The sequence below is a fragment of the Monodelphis domestica genome, chromosome 2 (assembly GCF_027887165.1).
Source record: "Monodelphis domestica isolate mMonDom1 chromosome 2, mMonDom1.pri, whole genome shotgun sequence".
Taxonomy (NCBI): Eukaryota; Metazoa; Chordata; class Mammalia; order Didelphimorphia; family Didelphidae; genus Monodelphis; species Monodelphis domestica.
In genome coordinates, this window is record NC_077228.1 from 277,254,086 (window position 1) to 277,276,341 (window position 22,256).

Genomic DNA, 22,256 nt, shown 5'->3' on the forward strand with positions numbered 1-22,256 from the left:
TTTTCTTCAAATTAAGGGTTAAAGAAAAACTAAAAGGGATCAAGGGACAAAGACACCCAAGAAGCAAAAGATTAATGGAAACTTAAAGAGTCAGCAGAATGGAAGGAAGAATGAAATTACCTTCCATCTTGGAGTCAATACTGTGTATTGGCTCCAAGGCAGAAGAGTGGTAAGGGCTAGGCAATGGGGGTCAAGTGACTTGCCCAGGGTCACACAGCTGGGAAGTGTCTGAGGCCAAATTTGAACCTAGGACCTCCCGTCTCTAGGCCTAGCTCTCAATCCACTGAGCTACCCAGCTGCCCCCTAATCTATGGTTTTGAGTATGGGGGGAAGTGACAGAGAGGAAAACACAGGGAATAAAGCAGTGAGAAGTTCCCTAAGTGAGGAAATGGGAGGCAAGAAAGGGAGGGGAGCTGTGACATGCTTTCTCACCTGGCTGTGATGTAAGTAGATGAAAAAAAAAGACAATTTCGTTCTTTAATCTTTTAACATGCATAATGGGTTATAGAAGAAAAGTTGGTAAAAGCAGTGGAGGGGAAGAACTGGAGTGGGTGAAAGAAAGGAAAGATGGTCTCATTCTACAAGGGAAAACAAAGAAGTGCCACTGAAACATGGTAGAGGGAGAAAAGAAAGGGGTCTTATAATGTGTTTGAATAGAGGGAAAGCTCACCTCAAGAAATTGCCTTTTCCAAGAACAGTTATACTTTTCAGGGTTGCATTCCACCCCAGGAGGAGTGGATGTCTTATTCTACTCTAAGTGTGACTGGCATATAAAAGGCACACAGATCTGGAAGCTGACTATATCAGTATGGGGGTGGAGGAAGAGTATGCAAGCATGGTAAGGGAAGTATGTAGGACAGGAACTCATGACTGGATATAAAATGAAATTAATCATATTATACTGCTCCAATTCAAGAAGCAATTATTAAATTCTTAGTATAACCAAGCACAGGGAATAGGGACATAAAGACAAAACCAAAGCAGTTCCTCTCCTTAAGATACTTATATCTAAAATGCAGATGGGGTTTAATGAAAGAGATCATTTATTCAGATGAGTAAATGAAAAATATAGACAATATAGAAACAAAGTAATTTTTGTGGGGAAAGGAGTATCTTCTTCTAATTTTCCCCAGTGAATAGTATACATGAGGACAAGACAGTGGAGATAGTAGTTTCCAAATAACAACTTGGTGAGTGAGATGGAACCAGAATTACTACTTCTGTTTTTTACATTTGAAGAAATTGAGGCTCACAGAATTGAAGAAATGTTTCTCAAGATTACATGGTTAGTAAGAATATGAGGCCAAATTCCAACTGTTGATACTTTTGGAAACTGTGTCCAAAAGTCCCTTGTATCTGTTGTTGTTTGTGAGATAAAAAATCAGCAGGCTGTCTGATTGTGAAGCTTTTGCTTTAGGGCTGTGTGCAGTAATGAACTGGCTTTGGAGACTAAATATATATAAAAATTAAAACTACTTTATTAAATTGTAGGATTTGTAAATGGTATAAGGATATAAAAAGAAGGATTTTCTATCACTAAGATCACTATAATACCACCTACCCTCTGATGCCAAGGCGACACTTCAGTCCTGGAAACCCAGGCTACACTGACTTCCTTATTCTAACTAAACCCAAATTCTTCTAACTAAATATCCTATAACTAATATCCCTATAAAAATATATATATATATTTTCCTTAAAGAAGATTTCCAACAATGATAAGTTTCATTCATGTTAGTTCCGAGTTGTCCTGACTGAGGCTTGGCCTAAGGCCTCCCTATAATCTGGGTTAAAAGTCAGAGGAAAAGATCTTTTTCTTCTGTTAAGTTTAACACTGATCACATAGTAACTCCTCTTTCCAAAGGCTGTCACTCCAAGTATTTCCAAAGGTTTTAGAGAAAAAGTCTTGGAGAGGATTTGGAACAGCTCTATCATGTACCAAGTTTAGTCCGAAGACTGCAGAGAAACTGCTCAGAATTTTCAGAGCTCAGAGTGGCAGTTACAAAAAAACACCCACTTGAGGACTCCAACAGATTCCTGCTTCCCATTCTGACCTAGCTTGAGATACAGTTGTATCTCCTGCCACTCAACTTATCAGAATTTATGACTTAATCAATAATAATATTCCTAATGGGAGTCAGAACTCTAGTACTCAAAAGACCACACATCATGGAATTACAAAATTTGAGAATTAGAAGAAATTTCACTGGTCATCTAATCCAACTGATATTCCAGAGAAATCTTCTTATATTACTGTTTAAAGGCCTCTAAGAAGGAGGAAACTACTACCTCTCAATAGACAAATTAAAACATTAATTAAGCACTTCCTGTGTTGCCAAGCACAGTGCTGAATCCAGAAAATCATTTCACTCTTGGACAGCTCTAATTATTAAGACATTTTTCATGACATAGAGCCTAAATTTGCTGCTACAACTTCCATCCACTGCCTCTTGTTCTGCCTTCTTGGGGCAAGGAGAAGAACTCTAATTTGTCCTCCACATCACAGCTAAGATACTTGAGCATAGCCAAAATGTCTTGGCCTAAGTCTTCTTTTCTTCAAGTTAAAGATGTTCTTTCTACTAATGCTTATATGACATGAACTAAAAATCCTTTACTATCCTAGTTGTTCTCCTCTAGTTTTATCAATGTCCTTCAATCAAATTAATCAACTGACAAGTATTTATGGAGAATCAACTATATGCTAGGTGCTCTGGGACACAGAGACAAAAATGATACTGTTGAGGGCAGCTAGGTAGCTCAGTGGATTGAGAGCCAGGCCTAGAGACAGGAGGTCCTAGGTTCAAATCTGGCCTCAGACACATCCCAGCTGTGTGGCCCTAGGCAAGTCACTTAACCCTCATTGCCTAGCCCGTAGGACTTTTCTGCCTTGGTTGACTCCAAGACAGAAGGTAAGGGTTTAAAAAAAATGATACTGTCTCTTAAGGGATTTACATATTATTTGAGGAGACAATATACAATATGTACATAATAAATGCAAACAACACACAAAATAAATACCAACTAAATTGGAGGGGAAGGAAACTAACAGTTGGATAATTCAGAAAGGTTTCATGTAGGCATCAAGAGCAGATTTGAATAAAACAATGGTTTACAAGAGATAGAAATGTATTCTAGGATTAGAAGATAGCTAGTATAAAAAGTGTGGAGGTGGAGTAATGTGAGAAACAGTAAGGAGTCCAATTAGATCCAACTGAATATGGGAAGTGTATAATGCAAAATAAAATTGCAAAGATAGGTTGGAATTGAGTTGTAAAGGGTTTTAAAAATTAAGACCAGATTATACTTGAATCTACAGGCAATAGGGAGCCATTGGAGTTTGAATAGAGAAATGTGGTCAAGACTTGTTCTTTCAAAAATCACTTTGTAATCTATGAGGAGAATGGATTAGAAAGGGGAGGGACATGAGTCAGAGAGAACAGTTGGGAAGTCATTAAGAAATACCACTATCTTTTTCTCCATTTACTCATTTATTTTCATATTAATATTAAAAAATCTGATTTCCAAATTCTCTTTTTCCTAACCCTGTTCTATCCCATTGAGAAGGAAAGCAACATAAAAAAATTAAAAGCAAGAAAGATAAGTAAAAAAAGGATGCTTCAATTTTCACTTAGAGTTTCATCAATTCTCTCTTTGAGGCTGGATAGCATTTTCCATTATGTTGTTGTTCAGTTGTTCAATTGTGTTGCACTCTACATGACCCCATAAACCAAGTATCTATAATGTAAAGATTAAATTTAAGTATCCCTGATTGTGAAAATTAAATTAATTCCTCTGCCCATTTTTTAGATTTTATCACCAAAAGTGTGAACACCCTACTTAAAGATGAGTGGGGAGATGTGCTCATTTTTAGATGTAATCACCAAAAATGTAAACATCCCACTTAATAATTTAGTGGGAAGGTCTGTGACCCATGTGTGCAATACTGGGTGATGAATCAGAATCAAACTGACTGCTCCCTGGGCAGTCCTAAAGCAAAGCTTCAACTGTGATTGGTAAATGTAAAATTAGGAGAAGGCACAGGAAGTGACACAAAAGAAAATGTCTTCAAAAGGGAGTTACAACTTCCAGTGAGAGGGAGATCTTCAGAGATCTTCTTCAGAGTTCTACTTGGAGTTGAACTTCCAGTTCAACTTCTGGTGAGAGAGAGTTCTTCATTCTTTGGAGTGGAGATTGAAGAATGTGCTGACTGGACCTGAGACCCTGTTCCTGATGAGACTGTCCTTGAATCTCTTCCTTTGGACTTACACATGGTGAGTGAAAAGGCTGACTCCTTTCTTGGATTTTCTGAAGAGACTAGCCTCAGGAGAGACCTACCTCTTGAAAGAAACATCCTCAGGTACTTGGCTTTACTGAGCCTTCTCCGGCTAAGTACTAAACTCTCCCTGCCCAGGTTGAGCCAGGGGCTGGGAGTAAATTACTTAGTGTTTAGGCTAGATATCTTACCCTATCCTCTCTCTGATTTTCTTACTTCACTCTCTATATTTTGTAAACAAACATCTTTGGAATAAATTAAATTCCTGGCGACCCTATTCTTTTTTTTTTTTTTTAGGTTTTCCCCTGATATAGTTTACTTTTTTTTTATTTGAATTAATTTATTTAGTCAATTTAGAACATTATTCTTTGGTTACAACAATCATATTATTTCCCTCCCTCCCCTCCACTTACCCTTCCCACAGTCGATGTGCAATTTCCTTGGGTATTACTTATGTCCTTGATCAGAACCTATTTCCATGTTCTTGGTGTTTGCATTAGGATGTTCATTTAGAGTCTACATCCCCCACCATAATCCCTCGACTCATGTATTCAAGCAGTTGTTTTTCTTCTGTGTTTCTACCCCCACAGTTTTTCCTCTGAATGTAGATAGTGGTTTTTCTCATAGATTCCTCCAAGTTGTTCAGAACCACTGCATTGCCACTAATGGAGAATTTCATTATATTCGATTGTACCACAGTGTATCAGTCTCTGTGTATGATGTTTTCCTGGTTCTGCTCCTTTCACTCTGCACCAATTCCTGAAGTTTGTTCCAATTCCCATGGAATTCCTCCACTTTATTATTCCTTTGACCACAATAGTATTCCATCACCAACATATACCATAATTTATTCAGCCATTGCCCAATTGAAGGGCATCCCCTCATTTTCCAATTTTTGGCCACCACAAAGAGCCCAGCTATGAATATTTTTGTACATGTCTTTTTCCTTATTATCTCTTTGGGGTACAAACCCAGCAGTGCTTTGGCTGGATCAAAGGGAAGTCTCTTAGCGCCCTTTGGGCATAGTTCCAAATTGTCCTCTAGAATGGTTGGATCAATTCACAACCCACCAGCAATGCATTAATGTCCTGACTTTGCCACATCCCCTCCAACATTCATTACTTTCCTTTGCTATCACGTTAGCCAATCTGCTAGGTGTGAGGTGATACCTCAGAGTTGTTTTGATTAGCATTTCTCTGATTATAAGAGATTTATAACACCTTTTCATGTGCTTTTTAATAGTTTTGATTTCTTGAACTGGAAATTGCCTATTCATGTCCCTTGCCCATTTATCAATTGGAGAATGGCTTGATTTTTTGTACAATTGGTTTAGTTCTTTATAAATTTGAGTAATTAGACCTTTGTCAGAAGTTTTTTCTTATCAGAAAGCAAGGGAACTAGGCTGACAATCAAGAATAAAAAACCCATCAAAACTGACTATATTCTTACAGGGGAAAGTATGGTCATTCAACACAATAGAAGAATTCCAAGCATTTGTAAAGAAAAGACCAGACTTGAAGAGAAAATTTGATGTCCAAGCACAGAACTCAAGAGAATCATCAAAAGGTAATTAAAAAAGAGGGGAAAAAGAAAAACAAAACAACAACAACAAAATTTTAAGAGACTCAATAAGTTAAAATATGTATCCCTATAAGAAAATAGATCATTGGTAACGCTTAAAAACTGTTGCTATCACCTGGGCAGCTAGAAGAATTACACTTAGAGGGAACAGTGACAAACTGTATAGGATGAAAGGACAAGCATAAATAGGTATATAGATATATGCATGCATAAATACATATACATGTGTGTATATACATATATATATATACAACCAGAACTAAAAAAAAAAAGAGGCTAATACTAAAAGAAATGGGAAAAGAAACAAATGGGAGTAAATTTGATATGTCACAAAGTAGCTCATGGTGGGAGGGGGGGAGACCAGGTAGTCTTTTAAAGCCTTTTGGGCATAATTCCAAATTGTCTTCCAGAATGGTTGGATTAATTCACAACTCCACCAGCAATGCATTAGTGTCCTAATTTTGCCACATTCCCCCAACATATTACTTTCCTTTGCTGTCATATTGGCCAATCTGCTAGGTATGAGACGGTACCTTAGAGATGTTTTGATTTGTATTTCTCTAATTATGAGATATTTAGAATACTTTTTCATAGGATTATTCATAGTCTTGATTTCTTTATCTGAAAATTGTCTATTCATGTGCCTTGTCCATTTATCAATTGGGGAATGGCTTGATTTTTTGTACACTTGATTTAGCTCCTTATAATTTGAGAAATTAGACCTTTGTCAGAGATTTTTGTTATAAAAAATTTCCTCCAATTTGTTGCTTCCCTTCTAATTTTGGTTACATTGTCTTTTGTATAAAACTTTCTTAATTTAATGTAATCAAAATTATTCATTTTACATTTTGTAATATTTTCTCTCTTGGTTGGTCTTAAATTTTTTTCCTTTCCCATAGATTTAACAGGTATGCTCTTCTATGTGTGAACCTTAAAAATTTTCAGACCCTACTTCATAAGGTTAGGATTATAAACCTTAAAAAAATTCCCAGACCCTACTTCATAAGGTTGGGTTAAGACCATTCCCTATTTGGGCAGTGAAGGTACTTAGATCAGGAATGTGAGAACTCTACTTAGATCAGGAATGTGAGAACTCTACTTCACCATACTTAAGCATGCCTTAGGGGAAGATAAAGCTGTAAACTCTTTTGCTGAACAATGAAAGATACTTAAACCCATACTTATAATAAGACAAAAAATTCTTAAGCCATACCTATTTTGGGATATAATACAAAGGGGTGCTAAGTACCTAGAAAGGTCAGGCAACTTGTGAATTTATAAGGAGCAGAGAGGTGAAAACTTACTCAGAGATTCTAGTCTACTCAGGTGTGAATTACTCAAAATATTAGTCTACTCAGGTGTGAACTAAGAATGGTCTGTCCTTTGAAAAACGTCTACTGTGATTGGTAGATGTGAGAACTTAGGGGAGGAGACATAGGAGAAAATTCCCTTTAAATAGGAGCTCAGATTCTGATTCAGATACATTCAGATTCAGGGATTGAGCTGGTGGAGTCAGCTGAGATGAAGCTGGCCTGGTGTCACGAGAGTCTTTGCTTGGACAGATCTTGTGGTGAGTAATTAAGGACTGACTGATCTTTCTCTTAAGGCTTAGGCCTGGGTTGGCGAGGGCTGCCTTGGGCCGGCTTATCCTTTTCTCATTATTTCCCTTTTCTCTCTTTCTTTAATTCCTCATTGTATTAATTAATTAAAATCTCTATAAAACCCAGTTGACTTGGGTATATTTCATAATTGGGAATATTTCCCTGGTGACCACCTTATATTTGATTTAAAACAAGACACTGTAGTGAAAACATAATTTTCTGCAGTCACAATTTACTCATCCACTCTTATATCTACTACAATTTATGTCTTACACTATTTTAATCACTACAGTTTATGGCCTCAATTATTTTAACTCTTACATATGTTAACCTAATTTACTTAGAGTTTTCTTCTTTATATTTAAGTAATTTACCCATTCTGAATTTATCTTGGTGTAGGATGTGAGATGTTGATCTAAACTTAATCTTTCCCATACTGTTTTCCAATTTTCCCAGCAGTTCTTGTCAAAGAGTGGGTTTTTGTCCCCAATGCTGGGATCTTTGGGTTTATCACACACTATTTTTGCCGAGGACATTTACCTCAAGAAAACAGATAATCTTGACAATAAAATTTTGAAATGAACAGTATCAATAAAGTGTGTGTGTGTATATGTGTGCAGAAAAAGTTTTGAGTAATTAGCTAAAGAGCTTAGGGATTTAGCTTTATGGCTGATGATCGAGGGCAGTGGAGAGACAAGTCACTTTGGGAAGTTAACAACTAATTAAAAAAAGAGGTGAGAACTAGGGAAACTGGTAAAAAAAAGAAATCTGTCATTTGGGGCATTGCTAAATAAGTTATGTTACATGAATGTAATGAAATATAACTGTGCTATAAGAAATGACGAGAGAAAAGATTTTAGAAAAACCTGATAAGACTTATATGAACTGATACAAAGTAAAGCAAGTAGAACCAGGAGAACAATTTATATAATAACAATACTGTAAACAACTTTTGAAAGACTTAGGAACTCTTATTAACATGTCACTACAATTCCAAAAGACTCAAGTTCCAAAAGACATGAAATAAGAGACCTGATAAATTCAAAGTACAGGTTGAAGCACATTGTCTCCCCCCTCCCCTCCATTTGGAAATGACTAAGGCAGGAATTTGTTTTGCTAGACAATACAAATTTGTAATGCCTTTTTCATGGGTGGGGATCCTGAATTAAAAGGGAGAGCACTCAGAACTGAAAATAAAACATAATCAAGGGGGCAGCTGGGGGACTCATTGGATTGAAAGCCAGGCCCAGAGACAGGAAATCCTAGATTCAAATCTGGCCTCAGACACTTCTCAGCTAGGTGACCCTGGGCAAGTCACTTAATCCCAATTGTCTAGCCCTTACTACTCTTCTGCTTTGGAAACAATACACAGTATAGATTCTAAGATGGAAAAAAAAATCAAACTGAAAAAGAAAAAAACTAAACTAAAAAAATATTTTGAATGACTAGTTTGGAGAAGCATTGAAAGACTTACATTAACTGATACGGTGTGAATTTAGCAGAACCAGAAAAGCAATATATATAACAACTATAACAATGAAAATTAAATAATGTAACAATTAAAATGAAATGTTATTAGATAAATATGACCAACTTTGGCTGCAAAGAAGAGACACAGAGGGAAGATAGGTGATTCTCAAAGCATTTTCTCCCTGACGGAAGTTGAGAGATTATGGGCGTGAAATATTATATATGTCAGATTGTTTTGATATGTTGATTAGTTTTGCTGAACTGTTTTTTGTTTTTGTATTCTTCCTGAGAGGGTCGTAAAAGTAAAGGGACACTTTTGGTAAATGCAGGTGATGTAAAAACAAATGATATTAATAGAAATTTATTTTAAAATTTTAAAAAATAAAGAAGGAGGCACTTGAGGATGGGAAATATCTGAAGCACAGTTAAAATATATTTTTTTAATTTAAATTTTTTTACTGTCATGCAAAGTATACTTCTGTATTATTCATTGTTATAAGAGTGCACTTATACATAATCAAAACCCCAAAATAAGACCAAAGGTAAAAGATGACTTCCAACAGTTCTTTCTCTGGAGTTGAACAGAGAAAATCAGAGAACACAAGTCTGGTACAAAGGCATAACATTGCAATGACAAGGGCTTCAATTACTCAAGATATTGTTAGAGATATCTATACCTAAAGCAGAGTAACGAATACTTTTCTTGAATTGCTTTAATGATAATTTCATCCTTCAAAAGGTAGAAGCATCAAAGGAACTTTCAATTTTGGATCCAGCCCTCAACAACAAGCAAGAACTTGTTGGTTACTCAAGTAGAAATTTTAGAGCCCTTGAAGGGAGTAAAATATGTGAGAAAGGACATGAACCCCGGTTTTTGAGAGAGTAGTTTTCAAAGGGTTCAGAAGAGGGATGGCAACCATGAACTAACATATAGGGACAGTCAGTCTAGGAGGTATAGGAAGCTATCAGGGATAAAATTTTGAAGACAGAGATGAATAAGTCTGATAAGAGGGGAAGAGGGAAGTTGTTTTTTAGAAAATATTTAAAGACTATAATAGTTGATTAATGTAGATGCATGGGAGACAGATTATCCAATTTAGGTTAAAATTTTTTTTCTATAAATTAATTCTTAAATTTTATTGAAACCTTTCCTTTTAACATCAGTCTCCTCATTATTCTACTGAACCTTCCCTTTTATCACAGAAAAACAGTTAAGCCAAAGGTTTTTGAGAAAAGGGTCCTAGTCTGACTGCCTATGTGGTATTCTATACGCTGTAACTCAAACAATACAGGTATTGGAAAATCAAGGAATTCACTTAAAATACAAGGAATATCAGTTTTCTTAGAGGAAACTTCAATAATGTATTGATCCTAAAAAGTGAGATGCACTTTTATATATTGTGCCTTTAAAGTCAGAGATCTACATTAGCTGATTCTCTCTGTAGACTGGACATGACAGGGCTAAAGAGAAAAGCAGCAGGTTCTGGAGAATAAGATCATGGAACAATGTGGGGACAATGATCACATCAGAGGTTTGATTACCAAAATAATCCTAAAAATTCTATGTACTTGAAATAGGTTCTGATCAAGGACACAAGTAATACCCAATGAAATTGCATGTCGACTGAGGGAAGGGTGGTTGGAGGGGAGGGAGGGAAATAAAATGAGTATTGTAACCAAATAAAATAAATTAAAATTTAAAAAATCTATGTACTTGGCATGCTCATGAGTAAAACTAAAACATTTCAATATTAAACAGATCCTAATTGAATTTCATGAATGACTGTCCTAATTCTCCACACCTGCAAGATAAAGTAGTGTTTGCCATATACCCTCTGAGGATAGAGTACATTTTTCTTCAGCTTTGGAAGTGCTACAAACATATATTCAATGCTAATAAACATAGCTCCTCATCTATATCTTTGGTACTAAAGTACTATCTTGGACAAGTGGTCCAAGGTGATGATTATTATCATGCCATTGTGCCCTTATTATCTGCACTTTGCCCTTTTGAAGAACCACATTTAAGTTATATAGGCAAATGGGGGAAATAAATGCATAATGTTAAGAAGCATGGAGTAGGAACTAAGAAGGTAGATAGTAGAGGTTAACAGATCTCACGGTCTAAATCCCAGGTTTAAACCTCACAAACTACATACTACCTTAATTATCTTAGCTTTAATGTCCTCTCTTTATACTGCTTATTCCAAACTCTAGCTGGCTTCCAGCCTCTAAACAGGGCACCCCGATGGAGTTAGATTCTAGAAGATACTGGGAAAAAATGTGACATTTTCTGGCATAGCAACATGGAATATCATCTGGATACACTGGAATGGACTCTTTAGGTTGGTCAATGGCTCTTCTGTACCTAACATTTTTAGCTATTACACTTTTATAAAACAAACCCATTCATCTTTCCTGAGTGCTACCATATCTTATGCTAACACTCCTCGCTCTCTTCCAAAGTCATGGGGTGAAGGAAGGAAAAATATCTTAGAGTAAGATATGGTTTCAGTTCCACTCTTTCATTCCTCTTGGAGCTCCAGATTCATTCCTGATTTCCCCTGGATTCTCTCTACCATTTCATAGGAATCTTTTCAGCCTAGAAAATCCCTCTATTCCTCTGCCCCTACCTCTGATCAGTAGGTTCCTTGCAGAATCTCCATTTTAAAGTAAGCTATATTCACTCCTTATTGTTTACAAGGATTGTTTCTAAATCACTCTTCAGATTTTCTCCACCATTTTTCCTTAAGGGTACTGTTACCTATTTCCCAAATTCCCCTTATATTTTCAGCTTCCTTTTAGGGTTTGTCTTCTCCCATTATAATGCAAGCTCCTTTTAGACAAGGCCTATCTTTCCTTTCATTTGTATTTGTACTTCCAGTACTTAGGACCATACTGGGCACAAAGTAAACCCTAAATAAATGCTTGCTGACTTACTGCATTACCAGGTTGTTTCAGATTTACCATGCCAATCCTTATCTCCATTGTCCTCATGCTTAGAATAAACTCCATTCCCACTTTTTATTTTTCACTTTTCCTCATGTTCATTCAAAACTCAGTTCTGTATCCTTCACTAAGATTTCCTTGATCCTTCTACTTTAAAGTTTTCTTTACAGTACTTGAAGGTCTTTTTTCTCCCATAACTCTCTCTCCCACATTATATCATACCTTATCCCATATTATATGCTACCAAGTAGCATTCTTCTTTCTTTTCTACCCTCTCCATCATTCCCATCAGAATTCTGGAGAAATGGCTAAGACAATATGGTATATTTTCTTTTATCTCACATAGAAAGTATCTTTTTATTTTCTCTTTTTCAACTTTCCCAGCCCCCACTCCCCATTTCTAAAATGTGATTACTTCTGAATAAAACATATTTTTAATACCAATTCACTGAAATATAGTGCTTAAAAAATCAAAGTAAAAAGTGTTTCATAAATGTTTGTTGAATTGAATTGAAATGGGTTTGGATAATAATTATTAACTAAACTCTGAAATAATTAAGCAATTGCTGAATATTTCAGAATCAGTAAAGTATAATAGTAAAGGGTAGACGAGTGGCACAGTGGATAGAGTGCTGGACCTGGAGTCAGGAAGACCTGAATTCAAATGTGACCTCAGACATTTATTATCTGTGTGACCCTGGCAAATCACTTAACCCTGTTTGCCTCAGTTTCCTCATCTGTAAAATGAGCTAGAGAAGAAATGGCAAAGCACTCCAATATCTTTGCCAAGAAAATCTCAAATAGGGTTATAAAGAGTTGTATATGACTGAAGCAGCTGAACAACAACAAAAGTTCACTAGGAAGAGTAGTATTGGAATCAGGTTGTAGTCTTGCCTTTAACACTGCTTAACTTGTTGTGGGGAAAACATTTTGTAATCCTTAAAGTGAAATATAAATGTGAATTATTTTGTAAGAAATAAGTTTTATTAATATTTTATTATATTACCACAGTTCCAGTATCCTTTCCCTTAAAGTCATTACATATAAGATACAGTATTTTTAAAAGTAAAAAAATTAAAAAAAAATAATTATCTCCAAACAATACATCAAAAGTCTGAAAATATGTGAAATTGGCAACATTTGCAAACCTCCTATTTCTGCTCTAAGGATGAGGGGATAGTATCTTCTTACATCTCTTCTTTTGAACTATGCTTGTTCTTTATAATTTTGTAACACAAAAATGAATCATTATTAAAAATATTTTTGATTCAGAAGTAATCATGTTTTAGAAATGGGAAGTAAGAACTGGGAAAGTTGAAAAAGAAAAGATAAAAAGGCACTTTGTATATGAGGAAAAAGAAAATATATCATATTGTCTTAGTCACTTCTCTAGAATTCTAATAGAAATCACCTAAATACTGTTAGCTGTGACTAGTATACTCCTCTCTCATGAGAAAACTTATGACAGCATTGACTCAATACTTGTCTTTCTTGAATAATGTGAAGTCTGTCAAGATGGACAATCTAGTAGTTACTCAGGAGTCTTATTGGTTGTAAACAATGAAATTCTGTTTGTCTTCTTTACAAGGGAAAATTAGAAAGTGATTCTAAATCACAACGCACAGAAGGTGTCATGCAGTTTTTCCTCCCATAGGGAAGTTATCACTTCCTATTTTGAATGTTCATTATTGTCTTTCATATGCATCTGATAAATTTTATTAAAAACACCATCTGGATGGGACTTGGATCTGTTCTATATTTTCAGTATTCCACATTTCTTTTCTTTTCCCATTTGAATTTCAACTTCAATTTTTCACTTTGTTTACAGAGACATACTGCTAAAACCCAGTCTTATTTCTATCTCTTCATAATTTTCCTTTGCAATCTTTTAGCTATATAACCTATGCAATAGCTTGTGTTATGAGTGAATAGCACAGGGGAATTACATTAAATAGAAATTACTTCTTCCCCCTTCAATGCATAGAGTACTTTTGTTCAGACATATTTAATTTGCTGTATCTGAATGCAAAAGATGCATGTTAACAAAATATGTACATTCTGCAAGTATATGAATCCTAGGATTAATAAGCAGTAAGGAAAAAGTGATCTGAAAACAATTTCTGTTATTACTGGGGTAGTCAACAGCTTGCTAGTAAATTTAATTCCTGTGTAATAAATTTTTAAAAGCTGATATTACTTTACTACAACATGACCTGGGGGCCATCTGTACCAAGCTATATTTAAAAATAAAACTGACATGTTACTTAACTATCTTCAGAGGTCAGCTCTAAGAGAGAACGGCGAAAAAATCCATTTTAAGGAGGATTAGATTTTGTTTTAATGAAATAACACTCAGCACTGAGAAGACTAACATTTTCAAAATACATCATCAAAAGTAACTCTCATGTTGGATTTTTAACGTCTTCTTGGTTGCTATAATTTAGAATTTATTTTGAAATAGGATAGTGATTTCTTTAAATTTCCTAAACTTTACCTTGCTTTCAGAAATGTTGTCTAAGTGTTCACTGAGATGTAAAATACTTCTAAAAAAAAAGAAGGCCTCTCTCTATCTGAATGTGCCACTAATGACTTTTAAGTCCACATATTCAAAATTGAACCCATGATCTTCATTCATAAAAACCTACCCATCCCTCTTAAATGGTACTCAATCAAGTTTGTAATCTTGTTCTCATTGATTTATCTTTTTTCCTACCTATGACCACCACTCACTTTCAGTCCCTCATTGTCTGTGCACTACTAGAGCCTTTTGATTTGCCATATTTCACAATGTTGTCAAAACAACTTTGCAAGTGGAAAAGTTTGATCAAGACTCTACTTAACCCCCAAATCTTCAGTGGTTCCCCTATCTTCCAAAAGAGAAAACAAAAAACCTCTACTTCCTCCTCCATCTGATTTTCAAATTTTCTTTGGTTCTGTAGCAGGAGGATAGAGTGGTAGATGACATGGGCACTGTACCCCCAGAAACCCAGGCAAACTCTTATCAGGGGAACTCCCTTGCTCCCTTACATCCTCGTGACTCTGAACCTAAAAACACCCAATGACCCCTCTAGGGTCCTGATATGACCATCTTCCTTTGATTGTCCTCTAGATTTAAGATAGACAGAGAGAAGCACCCCCAGGCCACACTTCGATCCTATCAGACATCTGTTTGTTCCCTAAAACTATGGAATCTTTATGTACAAGGTAGACCGCAGTATGATCACCCCACCTCATGCCTGAGTGACTAATACTCTGTTGTAAAAAGTATAAAATCCCTTTCCATTCATGCTGTCCTCCCAAGGAACTACTCCCCATCTTGCTGTTCCACTTTGCTATCCTCCTGGCCATTCTCAACATTACCTCCTAAATTAATAAATTAATTTCTTTTCTTGTTTTTAAGCTAAGTTTTGGAGTCTTGCATTCTTGCAAAAGGTATCCTTCCCAAACCCCAGGGCTACATATCTGCACCCCCATAACAGTAGATACAATGTGGGATTTGGCATCAGGAAGACCTCAGAAGATAAAGATCATAAAAACAAATGATAGAAATCTGAGGCAGGAGACAGGAAATTCTGTCCCAGACACTTATTAGCTGTGTAAACCTAGGTAAGTAATTTAAACTCTCTAAATCTGTTACCTCTTTAGCAAATAGTTATGAAGGTCCATTTCAGCTCTAATTTTATGATTCTTTAGCATTCAAAGTTTTCTCCTATCTATTTCTAATCTACAAGGATGAGCAAGAAAGGCTTCATAGAGGATAGGCATTGAATGGATTAGAATTTAGAATGGTAGAAGAGTAGGAATATTTCACAAGGAAGAATGATGAGAGTCAGAGGTTGAGGAATTCCTAAGATTTAGTTGGAGTGCAGTAAGAAGATCAGTGTGATTGGAGTAAATGATTTATTTAAGGAAGTAGTGTGACAGATGGTTGGAAGAATAGGCTGTGATTAGTTTTCCAGGTAAAATATGAAGGAAGGAACTCACTGAGAGGGAAGAGGTTTGGGGAGGGATGAAGAGGTTTGGAAGAGCTGCTGTAGAGAGTGAGCTGGTGAGAGTAGAGCAGATTAACTGGCAGCAATGAGGGCCTAGTTGAGGTTGTGTTACATCAATCTGTAGTGAAGTCACATCAATCTGTAGTAAAGTCAGAGCCTTCGTGTGATTTTCTCCAATTTTGTTCAGAAGCACAACATATGTGTAGGAGTAAAGGTGGCAAATGGTAGGAAGGATTTAAGGCTAAGGTTTGGCAGGGTGCAATCTGCAATATAACAGGGGGACTAGGGATTCAAGAAAGGAAGACAGTGTTGAATTGTATTGATTTTCCAATGAGTTCCAATGAGAGGGAAACAAGAGGAGAGTGGCTAATCCCTTCCAGATTTTCTTTCTACTTCCATCATTCAGTGACTCCTTCTATCACCCAATCAAAATCCTGGTAGCTGTTGTCTACAGATCTTTAGGTCACTCCCCTTCCTCAATGAGTTTCATACCTGTCTCAAAGTTTTTCTCTTCTCCCCAACTCCTATCCTCACTCAAGGAGACTTTAACATACATATTGATTCTCCCTCAAATAATTTATTTTTTATTTTATTTTTTCATCTTTTTATTGTCATACAAGACACTTCCATATTGGTCACTGTTTTAAGAGCACACTCATACACACCCTAAAATAAAACCAAAGATTACCCTGATGTGAAAGACAACTCCAACAGTTCTTTTTCTGGAGGTGGATGGCATTTCCTGTTCTAAGTCTTTGAAGATGCCAGACATAGTGTTAAGAGCTAGGAATGCAAAAAATGTAAACACCCTCAAGGAATGTAAATTCTAGTGGAAGAAGGATCCCAAAGATACAGGAAAAAAAAAAAACAACCCATGGTCATTACTCAATAAAAAGTACACAACCAAGAAAATATCAGTAATTGCTACTTAAATTGGTTTTAGGTAAAAAAAAAAAGAATTGAAAGTGATTCCGACATTAGGACACCAGATAGCTTAAAAGATACTGGTACCCTTGAAAGAAATGGTGAGGGTCAGAAGGATGGGTGGTTTGAAGGGGGAAGATTAGTTTTGGACATGGATTGAGATACCTATGGGACATTTAATTGGAAACATCCAACAGGCAGCTGGTGATGTACATGAGTTCAACTAGATGATTGTTGCTATCCTTTCTGATTCTCAAGGTTTGTGGTTTTGTGAGTCTAGTCTATGAGCTCTAACAGTGTAAGATCTGGACTCTGTATTTTCCTTAAAGTTCAGCAGGTTTTCTGAAGTGTAAAGTAAGTACTTGAGAAATGTTTGCTGAATGAATAATAAATAATACTACACTACAGAGTTTCAGGAAGGAGTTACTCCACAGGAGGCTGGAGGCTGGCAGCTAGCTATCTTTGAGTCTTACTGAATTCTACCCTGATTGGAGTAGAATCCCAGATGTCCAAGATTCTCTGGACTAGTGGCTTCTACCTTCTTCGTTGTTCTGAGTGTTTAGAGAAAGTACTAGTTTGCTTCTATTTTATATCCTTTCATCATTTATTAGTTATAATCATGAAAATCACAAATAATAAATAAGTTTAAAAGGGAAAGACATAAGATGCTTAATAGCAATCGAGACTGTTGTTTATGAAAACAAAATACTTTTTCTAGTTAGGTCTTGAAGAAAGAATAGAGAAATTCCAGATTTTCAATCTCCTGTCCTCTTCCCAAAACCATCAATATCTTAGTCTCTAAATATACTTTCCGGAAAAATTATGTTCTATATCTACCTCACGAAGATATGACTAATTGTTAAAAAAAAAAGGCATCTAGGAATATAGAAGTCAGGACAAATTCAGTTATTGAAAGAAATGGTTTTGCCAACCTCAGGATAAGTCTTAGAAATTTTTAAATGTAGGCAACATAATTAGAATTCTTTCCCCTATCAGTGTGGGACTTACACAGGAATTATTTTCATTGTGCTGTGAACAATACTAAAATGAACAAATGTTTCATGCTATTAGGTTAAGGCCCTGTTTTGCCATAACAATTCTGTATTCCAATATCAAAGACATCAGTGCCGCTTTGGAATAGTGTTCCTTAACTAGAATACATAAAGAACAAAAGATATATAAAACACAAGGATGTACAAACACCTTAAAAAACAGTGTAGGTTTTACTTAGTCTTGTTTTTTGTTGCTTCACATGCATTTCTCTTAACATGCTAGTATTAAAGTATGGGACTTTTTGTCTTTTTTTTTAAACTTGGCTGATTTCTAATTCAGAGTTTATATTCATCACACTTTGAACAATTTTAAGTTAGACTGATTTTGGGATTATATGCAATAACTCTTGGTTCTGAAGACCTTGAATAACAATTTAAAAAATTTCATTAATAATTGGAAAAAAGGTAAGTTTCTCTTAAAAAATATTAACTGTAGTCAAGTTGTTTAAATACAATATAACTTTGTCCACGAAACAGTAGCTGTTCCTCTTAGAACTGGATCTGAGCTGAGAATATTCCCACACAGGCATTTTTGCCTTTCTTTGTATAACCAGAATAATATGTAGCACACAGTAAATATTTAATAAATGCTTGCTGAATGATCAAAAGAATTGTCTTTTTCTAAGAAACTAAGTCAAATTTACAAAAAATCAAGGCATTCCACAATTGACAAATGGTCAAAAGGGTATGAATAGGCAGTTCTCAGATGAAGAAATCAAAATCATCAATAATAACATGAACAAGTGTTCTAAATCCCTCCTACATTAGAGAAATACAAATAAAAATATCTCTGAGGTACCACCTCACACCTAGAAGATTGGCCAATATGGCAGCAAAGGAAAGTGATAAATGTTGGAGGGGCTGTGGCAATATTGGGAGACTAATACTGCTGGTCAAGTTCTGAATTATTCCATCCAACCATTCTGGAGGGCAATTTGGAACTATGTGCAAAGAGCTTTAAAGGAATGCCTACTCTTTGATCCAGCTGTACCACTGCTGGGTTTGTACCCCAAAGAGATAAGGGAAAAGACTTGTACAAAAATATTTATAGCCACATTCTTTGTGGTGGTAAAAAATTGGAAAATGAGGGGGTATCCATAGATTGGCTGAACAAATTGTGGCATATGTTGGTGATGGAATACTATTGTACTGAAAGAAATAATGACCTGAAGGATTTCTATGTGAACTGGAACAACCTCCAGGAATTGACGAAGAGTGAAAGGAGAAGAACCAGGAGAACATTGTACACAGAGACTGATACACTGTGAAACAATCGAATGTAATAGACTTTTCTACCAGTAGCAATGCAATAACCCAGGACAATCCAGAGGAACTTATGAAAAAGAATACTATCCACATCCAGAGAAAGAACTGTGGGAACAGAAACGCAGAAGAAAAACATATGATTGGGGTTCTGATGTCAAAGGATTGCTCTACTACAAATATGAATAACATGGAAATAGGTTTTGAACAATGATACATGTATAAGCCTGTGGAATTGCTTGTCAGCTCTGGGAGGGAGAAGGGAAGGGGGGAGAGACATCATGAATCAACCATGGGAAAAAAAAATTCTAAGCAAATAAATAAATAATAACACAAAAAGAATTGTCTTTTTCAACTAGAATGGGATCCATCAGGCTAAGAATAAGAACAATTTTATTCCTAGTTATATCAGGTGCACAGAACAAATTCCTAGACAAAGAATAAATCCTCTTGTGTTTTGGCCCATAGAAATGTCATTGGGTTGAATGGAGATATGGTAAAAGAACTACAACCTGATGTTCAAAACCTTCATAACCCAGTTCACCCTACTTCTCCAATTTTCTTACAGTTTACTCCCTATGATATTCTCTTTGATCCAATGACAATGACCTTCTGGCTGTTCTATGAACAAGACACTTCATATCTCTTGGCTCCTCACATTTTCCCTCTTGCCTAGAATGCTCTTCCTTTTGAGTTCTGCCTCTTGGCTTCCTTCAAGACACAAATAAAATCTCATCCTCTAAAGGAAGCTTTCCCCAATCCCTCAATTCCAGTGCCTTCCCTCTGTTACTTATTCCCTAATTATCATTCATTTATATCTATAGCTTGTTTGTACCCCTATAATGCAGTTCCTCCAAGCCTAGTCATCTAGTCCCATGACCTTACATGGCGAATTCATGCCCTCTACTATTTTTTCTTGAACTTGAATCTATTTAAATCAGCTGTACTTCTTATTAGTTTCCTTGTAGTCTCACTCCTTAGGTTAGACTGCAAACTCCTTGGGGGCAACAACCATCTTTTGTCTTCTTTTGTATCTCCAATGTCTGGTACTACTGACTGACTGACTGAATCTCAGGAAACTATATATAAAGTTTGTGGGAAATTTGTGTCTATAAAGCAAGAGATCATTTTTGCCTTCTGATGAGGGCAACACTTCAGATGACATGATAGGAAAGGCTACCTCTGCAAACTTACATTTTACCACTGGTTATATGTAAGATGAGTGATCCCTTCCTCTATTATGGAAGGTAAGTACCTCCTTAGGGGAGGGTTCAGTGGCATCTGAAGAAACTAGGCCACAGAACTTCAAATATAGTCAGTCATAAATTTCTTCCGAGTGATCTAGAATAATTGTACTTATATTTCAAAAGCAGTTTAATTATAAGAATAAAAATTCAGTGAAACACTGAAACAATCTAAAGGCCAAAATTAATTTGCTAGGCTGGGTTATCATAAAACATGCAATTAAAAAAAAGAAATTTATTGAAGTTTATTGAAACACATCTTGAAACACACATTTTGTCAATGACACAAAAGTTAAGAAAATCCTCTAATAATGTAAATTAATTGGTAATTATTTCAATATTTTATATTTACTGCAATGGAAAATAGATATAAGTATTTCTTTTATGGAATTTTACTATAAATATTATTATTATTTTCACTTTAAGAAATGCCTGTTATAGCTGAATTCTAATTCCACTTAACAGAAAGAACTCCTGAAATTTCCTTTCCCTCCCTCCTTTTTTTCCAGGCTCTAAATAACACTTGGCAAGGTATTGGACTGGGAAGTTGGTGATCTTTATTCTAGTCTTAGCTAAACTGGGTATGAGATCTTTGGCTTGCCAGTGACTATATTTTTTTATTTGGCAGATGATTTCAGGCAAGCTATTTAATTGTGCCCCAGTCTCTTTAGCTATAAAACAAGGTGAATAATCCTACCTTCTAAGAATTTTGAGAAAATAAATGAGACGGTGTCTATAAACATAGGTGGAGTTCTTCTGGGAAAAGGCATTTCATAAAGGATAGTTATTTTTCTCCTCACATGGGCAAAGTATGTGGTGTCAGCATTTCAGAGATCTGGATGTTATGAAAGAGATAGGAGACTTTTCTCCCAATGCAGCTACCTATAAGTGTAAAGGAAAAGGACCAACATTTCAACTGACCTGCAAAAACTAGTAACACCTGCTACTGTCATATGCAGCTGGCTAATTCAGAATAACAGAGAAGGCAGTTCTTTCTGGTCAATATTTGCTAGAGACAGCAATTTCTAACCCAGTGAATCAGATCAAGATCATTTGAGTCATTAGGCTAAGGAAGATTCTTTGCTAACAGTACAGTGGTTATGGCACTCTTATATTAAACGAAAAGGTCCATCCAAAGCCTGCCTTCTGGAATAGCTGCATTATTTCCTATCCACCCCAAATTTCCCATCCTCCCAAATCACAATTTCAAATAGGTCTTTAATTCTGAAGTAAAATGGGCATGAGTGAAGAGAACTGACCATTGGTTGTTCCATTCTTCACAGGGCGGTGGGGGGGGGGGGGGGGAGGGAGAAGAGGGAAAAAGAAAATCCCAACAGTATTTAGACGATCTTGAAATGTTCATAATTTCCTTAGGGTGTACTCACTGCCAAGCTGACAGATGTTGCTGGAAAAACCTGTACCACTCTCAAGAAAGGCTAACCTTTCAAAGGGGAAAGAGAAGAAAAGGGGGGCAACCAATCCATTCAGTGAGAGGATGACATTAAACTGGACAGCAAACCACCCTTGGAGCACTGCACTTTTAAAAGGCTCTGTATAATAAAATTGTTAAAGATAACTGTACTGGAAAAATTCTTCATTTCACTGAGTTTTTGCTGTGTATTTGAATTTTTGAAATAATAAGTACTAGAGAGCCAGAAAAAATAAATGGTTATTAATTATATAAAAAACCATACACATAATAATTTCTCCTTAGGTTCTGGGTGATAAGCTGTACACAACACTTCCCTGAGGAGAACCATGGATATACCATTTTTAATATCTCCTAAATCTTTATCCATTTTAGTCTTTTTCCCCTTTGGTGTATTATGTAGAAGTGGAAAGAAAGTACAGCACAGAGCAGTGTCAATGGAGATAAACACATCATAGAAAACAGGTTCTTCAAATCA

At 35.8% G+C, this 22,256-nt stretch overlaps 1 protein-coding gene and 1 long non-coding RNA gene across 10 annotated transcripts in view; one reads left to right on the top strand and one right to left on the bottom strand.

Annotated features, from left to right (window-relative positions):
• The window catches only part of BTBD9 (BTB domain containing 9), a 550,633-nt gene that overhangs the window by 164,997 nt on the left and 363,380 nt on the right, over positions 1 to 22,256 (bottom strand). The gene's annotated exons all lie outside the window — the stretch shown is intronic.
• Positions 1,996 to 21,932, top strand: LOC103102865 (uncharacterized). 2 transcript variants are annotated; one of them, XR_008916531.1, is made up of 3 exons: positions 1,996 to 4,357; positions 5,725 to 5,839; positions 21,724 to 21,932. It is a non-coding gene; the product is annotated as an uncharacterized LOC103102865 (long non-coding RNA). The 2 variants fall into 2 exon arrangements; XR_462468.2 differs by having other exon boundaries at positions 2,002 to 4,271.